The sequence below is a fragment of the Notothenia rossii genome (genome assembly GCF_949606895.1).
Source record: "Notothenia rossii genome assembly, chromosome: 10".
Lineage (NCBI taxonomy): Eukaryota > Metazoa > Chordata > Actinopteri > Perciformes > Nototheniidae > Notothenia > Notothenia rossii.
Window position 1 is genome coordinate 54,306,543 of NC_136908.1, and position 9,992 is coordinate 54,316,534.

The following is a 9,992-nucleotide window of genomic DNA, read 5'->3' on the forward strand; positions in this document are numbered from 1 at the left end:
GAGTTTCCAGAGTTTGTCTTTCTTTTCCATCTCTGACACTGTCAAGTTGTTAAGAAAAAATAATGATGTCAACAGATGTTGGAATCTGTTGCGTGCCATCACATCAGAAACAGGGGGGTACCGTGTCTGTGTCCCAATACATACGGACTCCAGCCATTTCTGGCTTAGCCTATGATCATAATAAAAGCAATACCTACACCATGCAGGTAAATTAGTTCAACAACTCACACAATGCTGTCTGGCTAATAATAATAATAATGCATTTTATTTATATAGCGCTTTTGATTGAGAGAGGGGGGGGGGCTTATGGGTAGACAGAGTTAATGAAGTTAAAGTTAATGTTAATGATAACAGGCTAATGATCATACTAAAAGGGATACATCCAAGTGTCCCAACACATTTCAGAAATAGCTGTTTCTGCCAGAACCAGAGAATAGTTAAATGAATTGTTGTAACTAATTAACTGATAAGATACAAGTAGAGTTTAACATATTGCTAGAGATATAATTTCACACATTCTGGTCTTAATTCAAAATCTTAACAGAGGACACATTTAGAACTGAGTTATAGTTAATTATCAAAGACAGTATATTTCTATTTGTGTTGTGTTTGTGTTTGGCAATTTCCATTACAGGGACACATGCTATTTTGACTACCACACTGACCCAAAGACATAAGCTGCTCCAAATGTGATGAATGTATTCCACAAAAACTAAATATGTACATGTTCTAGACATTGTAATAATCACAAAAATATCCAGTCCAATAAAACAAAGAGATGTTGCTCGTTTGAAGATTCTGAAGTTTTGTGAGTGTATGGCCAGAGGGCAGGATCTATAAACACATGCACTACCCAATAGCATTGTGAGGCTGAACAAAAGGACCTATTGACTATGTAAATGAAGTCTTAAAAAAAACAAAAAACATTTACTGACTTTTTTAGGATAACTTAAAGTAATGTTGTAAAATTACAACAGTGGGCCTTACAAGGTTAAGTAGGATTCAAACCAATTTAGAACTGTTTCCGAAAGTCCCACCCGGTTTTCTAGTCGGTCTAGTAATATGTTGTGGTCAACAGTGTCAAACGCAGCACTGAGATCTAATACTAACACTGAAGTGCTGCCACATGTGTTTAAGTGGATGTCATTGAAGACCTTTACAAGAGCAGTCTCAGTGCTGTGGTTTGGTCGAAAACCTGATTGGAACATGTCGAAACAGTTATTTAAATGCAAGTAATTACTCAACTGTTGAAAAACTACTTTTTAATGATTTTACCTAGAAATGGCAGGTTTGATATGGGCCTGTAGTTGTTCATTACTGAAGCATCTAGATTATTATTTTTTAAGAGCGGTTTAATGACTGCAGTTTTCAGGGCCTGTGGAAAAACACCTGAGTGAAGAGATTTGTTTACTATGTGAAATAGAGGCCATGCAATGAAAAACATTTTTGAAAAATCCTGTTGGAATAATATCAAGGCAGCAGGAGGATTTTAGAAGTTGAATAATGTCTTCTAGGTTGTTATAATTAATCTGATGGAATTCTGTCATGATGTCTGAATTGATATTAGGTGGACACAGGGACAACACATTTGCTGTACCTGATACAGAGGCACTGACTGCTTGTCTGATTTTATGAATTTTGTCAGTGAAGAAGGAGGCAAAGTCATTGCACGCCCTGGTGGATAGAAATTCAGAGTTTACTGACACTGGGGGGTTTGTTAGTCTGTCAACGGATAGCAAACAAGGCCCTTGCGTTGTTTTTGGTAATGATGTCAGAGAAGAAAGACTGCATTTTTAAATTCCAAATTATAAAGGCCAAGTCTCTCTCTATAGATTTCAAAATGAACCTGGAGATTTGTTTTTCGCCACCTACGTTCAGCTTTTCCACACTCTCTTTTTTCTGTTTTCACGGTCACTGCCTTTCTCCATGGAGATATTTTCTTGCCAGACACTTCCTTTATCTTAGTTGGAGCAATGGCATCTATAACATTTTTAATTTTTTAATTAAAATGATCTACTAACTCATTTACTGAGATGTTAGCAGGGGCAAGTGTGGAAGAAAAATTCTGAGTAAACATTTCCCTAGTATTTTCAGTTAAATATCGCTTTGTGGTTACCTCTTTTTGAAAAAAATTGTGAACAGAAATAGAGCTCTCAAAGAAAACACAGGAATGATCAGAGAGTGCAACATCAGTCGCCTCAACCTTTGAGATATTCAGACCCTTTGAGATAATTAAGTCCAGAGTGTGCCCCTTATTGTGCGTGGGCACCCTTGACATGCTGAGTCAGTCCATAGTTATCAAGAACACAAAACAGTTCTTTAGCCCCTCTGTCCTGGGGGTTGTCAACATGGATATTAAAATCACCAACAATGACTAGACGGTCAAAGTCAATACACACTATAGACAGCAGTTCAGTAAAGTCATCAAAAAAGCTTGAACAGTATTTGGGTGGTCTATAGATATTTAGGAACAGAGCTCGAGAGGAGCATTTCAGCTGAGGGGCAACATATTCAAAAGAAGCAAAGTTCCCATAAGATGTCTTCCTGCATTGAATGGAATCATTGAACAAAATAGCATCTCCGCCCCCTTTCTTATGCATTCTTTCCTGACTCATAAAACTAAAGTTGGGAGCGGTTGATTTGATAAGAACAGTTGCACTGTTATTTTGTTCAATCCAAGTTTCCGTTAAAAACATAAAATCGAGATTGTGCTAAGTGATAAAATCGTTGATTAAAAACGTTTTTCCTGCCAAAGACCTGACATTTAATAAAGCTAGTTTAAGTTTGTTAAATACACTATCAGTAAGACTTTTTGTGACAAGCTGTGGCTGACATGGAATCACTGCTAAATTGGATAAACTCACACAAACGTTTGAGCACTTCCTCTTTCTAAGCTGATTCACCGCTCTTAATCTATTACCTATCAACACAGATATCGGCAAAGCTACTGGCAGGCAGGGCCCCGGCATGTCCTGGAAAGAGTTGAGAGTGCCATACGCCCTTGAGCCTGAACCCAGCACATATCAGTTAGAGTTTGTTGCGTTTTGTACACACACATCCTTATCAGGCTTCGGAGACCGCAGATGCTTTCTTGAAGGGGGGGGGGGGTGGTTGATTTTGGTGGGCGTCGTTGAAGGGCGGGGGTAAAGGACATGCTGCCAGGGGGGGAGGTGGTAGGCACAGTGATGAAGACGGGGGAGATGGTAAGCGTCTCTGATTCTGTGATTTTGATGGGCGTTGCTGAGGGGCGGGGGTAAAGGACATGCTGCCAACCCTGCGTATCGCCTTAATTTGGTAATTGAACTCCAGGAAGGAATCGGTGCTAATCCTCTGTATCTCCTTCATGTGTTCAGCGATCTCCAGGAGGGTGGGCGAGGGTGAAAGGGTGAACGGAGAGTAGAGAGTAGAGAGAGCTGTGGGGTGAAGGAAGAGTATCCTCAAAGGTGATAGGGGGGGCGAAGGGTGGTTGAGACTCCTCCATTTGTCTCCCATAATCAAGACATTCCTCAGGCGGGTGCAGTGATATATTTTCAATGTTTTCTGAGCGATGTGTTGTGTCTTTCTCTTGTTTTTGTTGTTTTTCCTTGGCAGAGGGAACAGATTGATGTCGCAGGCAGTTGAATATGTTAGGGATAAACAATTTCACTCCTGACTTGTTGAGGCAAACTCCATTTGCCTTAAAAAGATGTCCCAGAAAAAGTTAAAGTTGTCAATAAAATGGACAGAATGGTTAGTACAGGCAGTTGAAAGCCAGGTGTTCAGTGCAAACAGTCTGCTGAATCTCTCCACTCCTCTTCTGCCTGGCGGTAGAGGGCCACTGATGAACACCTCTGCATTTAGAGAGCTGACAGTTTCCAACAAACATTTAAAGTCTTCTTTCAGCACTTCTGACTGTTGTTTCACAACATAATTTGTTCCAATATGCAGTAGCTACCACATTTCACAGTCGGATGTTTAGCCCCAATATGCAGGATCTTCTCAGCCAAGTCAGAGACCATATCCTTGGGAAAACAGAGTACTTTGGTTTTGTTCTTACTACACAGACGTTTACATCTCTTACAGCAAAGTCACCCACAGAGTTTCAGGCCCAGTCGTTAGCTTTCCCTCTAGCCTTTTACTTTTGGAGTAGCTATTGGTCCTTACCCTGCTGTGTGAGGAGGACAGGTTATCCAGGTCATCAGAAAGAGATCTCCGGTTCTGGGTCAGTGGATCGTGTCTGTTCTGGATTGGCACACTCAGTGGTTTACGAGGATTGTTTGTAGTTCTCCCTTTAGCAGCTGTCCATGGCTGTTTCCTAGTAGGAATAGGGGTTGAAGAGGCGCTCTTCCTGGGTGATAACAATGCAGGCCAGCCGGTTGCATCACAGATTTCAGAGCGCTGGGCTCTGCCTGTTGTTTGTTCTCCCAAATCCCATGGAAATGATTCACTCTTAGGCCTTGCACCCAGACATTTCCAGGGAGGGCTACCACTTTATTTATTTATTACCCGGTACACAGCCCTTCTGTTCCTTGGAATCCTTGTAGCTGCTAACTAGCTGTGAGTTAGCATGCCTTTGTCCATTCTTTTGCAACACTGGTAAAGTGGTGTCATTCCAACCTAGTCCGTTCACTTCCATGTTAACTTCCAACTGTTGCATTTTCATTTCCAACACGGCCATCTTCTGTAGAAGTTTGTGGAAGTAATCTGTGGAGAATGGAGGCATTTTGCTGCTAACTAGCTTAAGTTAAATAACATGCAGTACCAGGCTTTAGCTGTTGCTAGACCACCCTACTGTAAGACTGAGGTCGTCGTAAAAATATTGAAATATGGCTGAAACCCTCTGTCTATTTACGAAGAATAACTGTCCAAGTGATAAGTAAATGTCCAGGAGCCGCTGCTCGAAGTTTTCAGAAAAGAAAAATAGGAAAATCAGCATAAAAAAGTAAGCAGAGGCAAGAGCAAGCAGAAAAGCGTCTGCACTATAATAAGGCTAGCTAACAACAATGTAACAATCTGTACATTTTCTTTCCTTTTTAATGACTGTAATTTATGCAAGGGGCTATTTGATTAAGGATTAAAACTAATATAACAAATAATATAATAAATAATGTTATGAATCATTAGCCAGTGTGTTGTCACCAGTGTATTTGGAAGAGATTTGGAACATGAGACAATAACTGAAAGACCTGTGATCTGGACAAACGGAGACAAAAGAGACACAACTTAAAAGCCTTGACAATCCTGTATTTATTTTGTGTCCACCCCAAACAAAAACAATGAGAAAGCAGCAAAGAAAATGTATATTTTATAAGGTCATACATGCATTTTATCTTACTTATTTGAAGTATTTGATGTTGGTTAGTAATGAGAATGTGATAAAATGAAGGTTTAAGATAGGATTTTTAATTTAAGTCTTTAAAATCATTTTGTGTTATAAGTACACAATCATCATTATTTACAAGGTCACAACTCATAACAACAATGTTCTTTTTATGACATGTTTTAACTAGAAATAAATATACAGATATACTTTACTTGAAACAATTGATCAAACTGTCAAAATGTCACCGAATAAAACTTGTGAAAATGACACACATAACAACAGATACAAATTGGCACTTTAATCCATCAAGTGATTTTATAATCCATATCAAAGTGACATTCAATAGTCTGTTCTGACATACAGGTCCGTTTTTATGTAAGACATGAAGAAATGCAGGTTAACTGACGATGAGATACTGTTTCAATTATTATAACTAACACACTATGATGGCAATGTTCATGTTGCAGTGTGGTGATCAGGAATCTCTCAGGGTTTGGAGGAATTTCTCTGCAAAGAAAAAGAAACTTTCAGAAAAACAGTTGATTTGACTTCTTTGTTTCATTTCAACTTGTGGCTTTGGTTTCAGACTTTACGGAATCCTGTCATTTTCCCAGTCTTTCATCATTTTAACATCATATAAAAAAAACTGCATTTACATTTGCAACAATACAAAACGTGTTTTAATTGTGTCAAATGTAATTAATAATAAGGTTTGATCACCTGAAGTGACTTAATTTAAGGTAAATTATAGTGCACCAAGCTGTACTTTATTGCATTTGCACTAACAAAATGATGGCATTTAAGATATAAGTTCACATATTTAATAAAATAAGGCTTGTGTTATGTGGTTAAAAATAAACTGACAAATGTGATACTAAAATCAGACGAGATTATGGAAAATGCGTAACCACTGTTTTGTCTTTGGCTGCATAGATCACCACAGCAAGCACTGTTCATTGGTGGGCAATAGTAAATAATTAGAGGAAAACATTTTCATGTATGTTGCAGTATATTTGATAAAGTGTTCAAGGGGCCTCAGAGACAGTACCTGTCTCCTGTGAAAGGCCCTTCAGCTGGCACCTCCCCAGGGTCAGGTTACAGGTGTACAGACCTAAGCACCCGGAGCACTCTGAAAAACGGCTGCAGCTCCGAGCCTGGATTCCACTGCAGCCATGCTGAATAAAAAACACATATTGATATGATTTTAATCATCATATAATACTGTCAGGGAAAGAGGAAGGGCAGTAGCTTAATGTGGAAAATCATAGAAATTAACATAAACATATAAACATGTAACTGATTAATACAAGTAAGTAGGACAGGTCAGTGCATGTTCATTCCCTGATGTCAAGCTTTGTTTGATTTCAAACTATTTTATAATAAAGTACTTGGAAAGATACAAATATGTCAAGTGGAATTCTAGGGATATTATGGCCATTTGATGTTATGGTACAAATAAAAACACAAGATTTGGGTTATAATATTTCACTCAATGTCAATATGAAGATGTCTTTGTTATTTATTATACCTAACTGCATTTTTTTATATTTACCCAACTTTTCTCGGCATGTTAGATGTTAAAAAAAACAAAAGAAAAATCCATTCATCTCCATTGTATTGGGGTTGAGTCTCATATATGCATAACGTAAAGAGACACTGAAAAATAATTATGAATGAGGCATAAATAGATTTATTGAGATCAGATTTGACACAGACTGTAATAGTACATTTTTGGAGCAGTTTTTCGTGTTGTGCACTAAGAGGATGTCAGCATGGTCAAACTTGGAGTTGAATACCTGTTAGCATACATTTAGTGAAGGCTTTGACTTTGAAGCGTTCGCCAAACGTTCGCCATTGACATAGAATGGATCATAAGCTCACCATTGAAGAGGTTAAACCGACCCTTTAATGTTACCGGCCCCCTGCTTTTGTTTTCATAATTGAGACTAAGTGAATATAAACTGAGCTTTTAAAAAAAGTCATCATTAAACAGTTTTCATCACTCACCGTTTTTGAGTTAAACTGTCCAAAAGGCCTCATACGTCCCCTCTTGCCATTCTTTCTCCTGGAGAATCCCCCAGAACCTCCATGCGAGGCGCTCGTATCGGTCTCCTGTGTGGCTCCAGTATCCAAAGGAAACTCATTCTTGGTGGACATTTGTCTCTTAGTCTCATCAGTCAGAGGAACAAGATGAGGCGGGCTGCCCCACCCAGAATCTCTTTGCATTCCTGTTCTCAGCCTCATACCTGACTCTGCAGATGGAATATGCAGGCAAGCGATGTGGATAATAAAAATAATAAATTTCATTTTTGGGAAATGGAAACCCATTGGACAATCTACAAGTAACACCAAACTATTTTCCAGGCTAAATTCAGCAGCATTGAGGCCATATTTATATTTTACCATTCAAAACTCCGCCTCTGCCACACCCTGCTGTGTCCTGATGATCCCCTATTTCCAAGGGACACATGTCCGTTGTTACAGAATATAATGATCAATCCAAGACTGTGACAACCAGGTATATTGATATTTAGATTTATTTCCATCTTCAAGAATTAGGTTGATCCAAACTGAGGCCTTTGTAGTTTGAGGAGCTGCTGATGTTGAAGTCATGTGACCAAATAAGTGAGCGGCCTGCAGCATTTTGATTTGTCCGAGTGCGACTTTAGAGCAGCAAAACTGTTTGGCGAATCAGATTTTAATGATGGATAACAGGGCTTTGATTCATGTTATGTAATGAGTTGTCATATTTGACACCTTCAAAACTAATACATGCATTGTATTGGGATTTTAGGCATATCTGAATTCTGCATTTATTGCCCACATTTTTATATTTTAGATGATACTTTATACCTTTTCTATACCACATTCCAGTGGAAAAAGATTGTCTCTTTAAATCCCTCCCATCTAGGCCAGCTGGAAAAACGTTTCCCCAGTTAAAAAAATGTCTGCTGTGGTTGGATAAACCAAACAAAAAGGAACTACAACACTGGACACTTTAAAATGATGACGGATGATCGTTTGTAATTTTTTGCGAAGCCTAAAAAAATGTCAGTAAGCCTTTTCGCCTGCTGGACCTTATAGCTGCTATACATTTGCATAAACAATGCATCAAATGAAAATGTGAAAGGTGTCTCTGGTTATCTCCTGAATCTGCCTCTCTCCTTGACTACACAGAGCTTTATGGTGAGTTTCAGCTCATTGTTTAGCTGTGCAGCCCACAACTTGTTTTTTTATACTCAGTGTCATTTTCAGCGTAGCAAGAAACTGTTGAAAGAGAGAAACCAACATATCTTATCAGCAGCAAACATCAGAGAGCCACAATCGGACAGTTGTGAACAAAAACGCTGCTCCTGTGGCTTGGAACCAGCTGCAAATTGAGCTGAAACTCAGAGAGCTGGTTTCATTAAATGTCATTTAAATTGTCTGTAACTGTGCTGTTACCATTCTTGGGCCAGGACTCTCTTGAAAAAGAGATTTGGAATCTCAATGAGACATATCCTGGTTAAATAAATGTACATTAAAAAAAAAAGAAAAAGTGGAGCATAATAGCAACTTTTGTCAATGTTATTTTTCCCATTGGATTTTAGAACATTGCAGAAAATAGGATCTTTTAGACAGAAGGATAGTTTCAACATATTAACGTCCAATACAAGTTGAAGGGTAAATGCGATCGCCAGGTGTAAATAGCTAACAAAACGCTATCAACTAACGGCTTCACTTCAACACAGCTAAATTAAAGGCAGCACATTTTTGGCAAGATGGCGTTTAGTATTATTATTCTTATACCCCTGGTTTTCTACTGCCTTTTCTATGGAATGTAAAAGCTTTAGACATTTACCATTGGGAGTTCACTAATGCATTTTATGTCGTACAACAACTTTGCACCAAACCATAATCCCCTAGTATGCATGTCCTTACATAACCTCAAATAAATGTTAAACATAGCCATGGTTGGTACGGAAAGAGGAAACAGATCTCAACACAGATAGCTAAATAAAACCTCTTATGTGAAAAATACGAGGAAGTGTTTTAATTAGTGTTTATAGCTAAGAAAGTACGGTCTGATTTGGTTCTTCTTTTTTAATACGGTAGTTCAAAAGGTCATGGACTAACCATGGGTCAATTCTGATTTTAAACACATGCTCCTGCTTGACAAGAGGAAAGAAACTAGCATTCATAAGCAGTAAATATCTAATAATTTAACATATTAAGTGTCAAGGATGTTTATAAGGACACTTATTAAATGTCCTGAGCTGTTACTGAGTCAGGCATTAATCTTAAGGCTTCAATGCTCTCTAATAACAAGGTGTCGTCATGTATCGGCTGGATGTGGGTTCCTTATTGTCTTTGGGTTGGTGGGTGTTTGTTAATGCACATTTAGAGTAATGAAATGCACTGTATACAAATAATGAACTTGAAAACGTATAACTTTTTTTAGTGCTATTGTCAAAACAAAATGCAAAAACACGGAAATGTCTTGTTCAAATAGTCATCTTTTATCCCTTTAACAGGAGACCTTAAAGGTAAATAGGGGGCTTTCTTTGAACTGCAGTATTATATATCACTCTGAAACATACCCAAGATCATTCTTAATGATTTGTATTTGAAAATGTGTAAATAAACACCTAAATGTGCATTTCGGATGCTTTCCACCAGTGTGAAAGAAGACATGATGGAAGAAAATTAC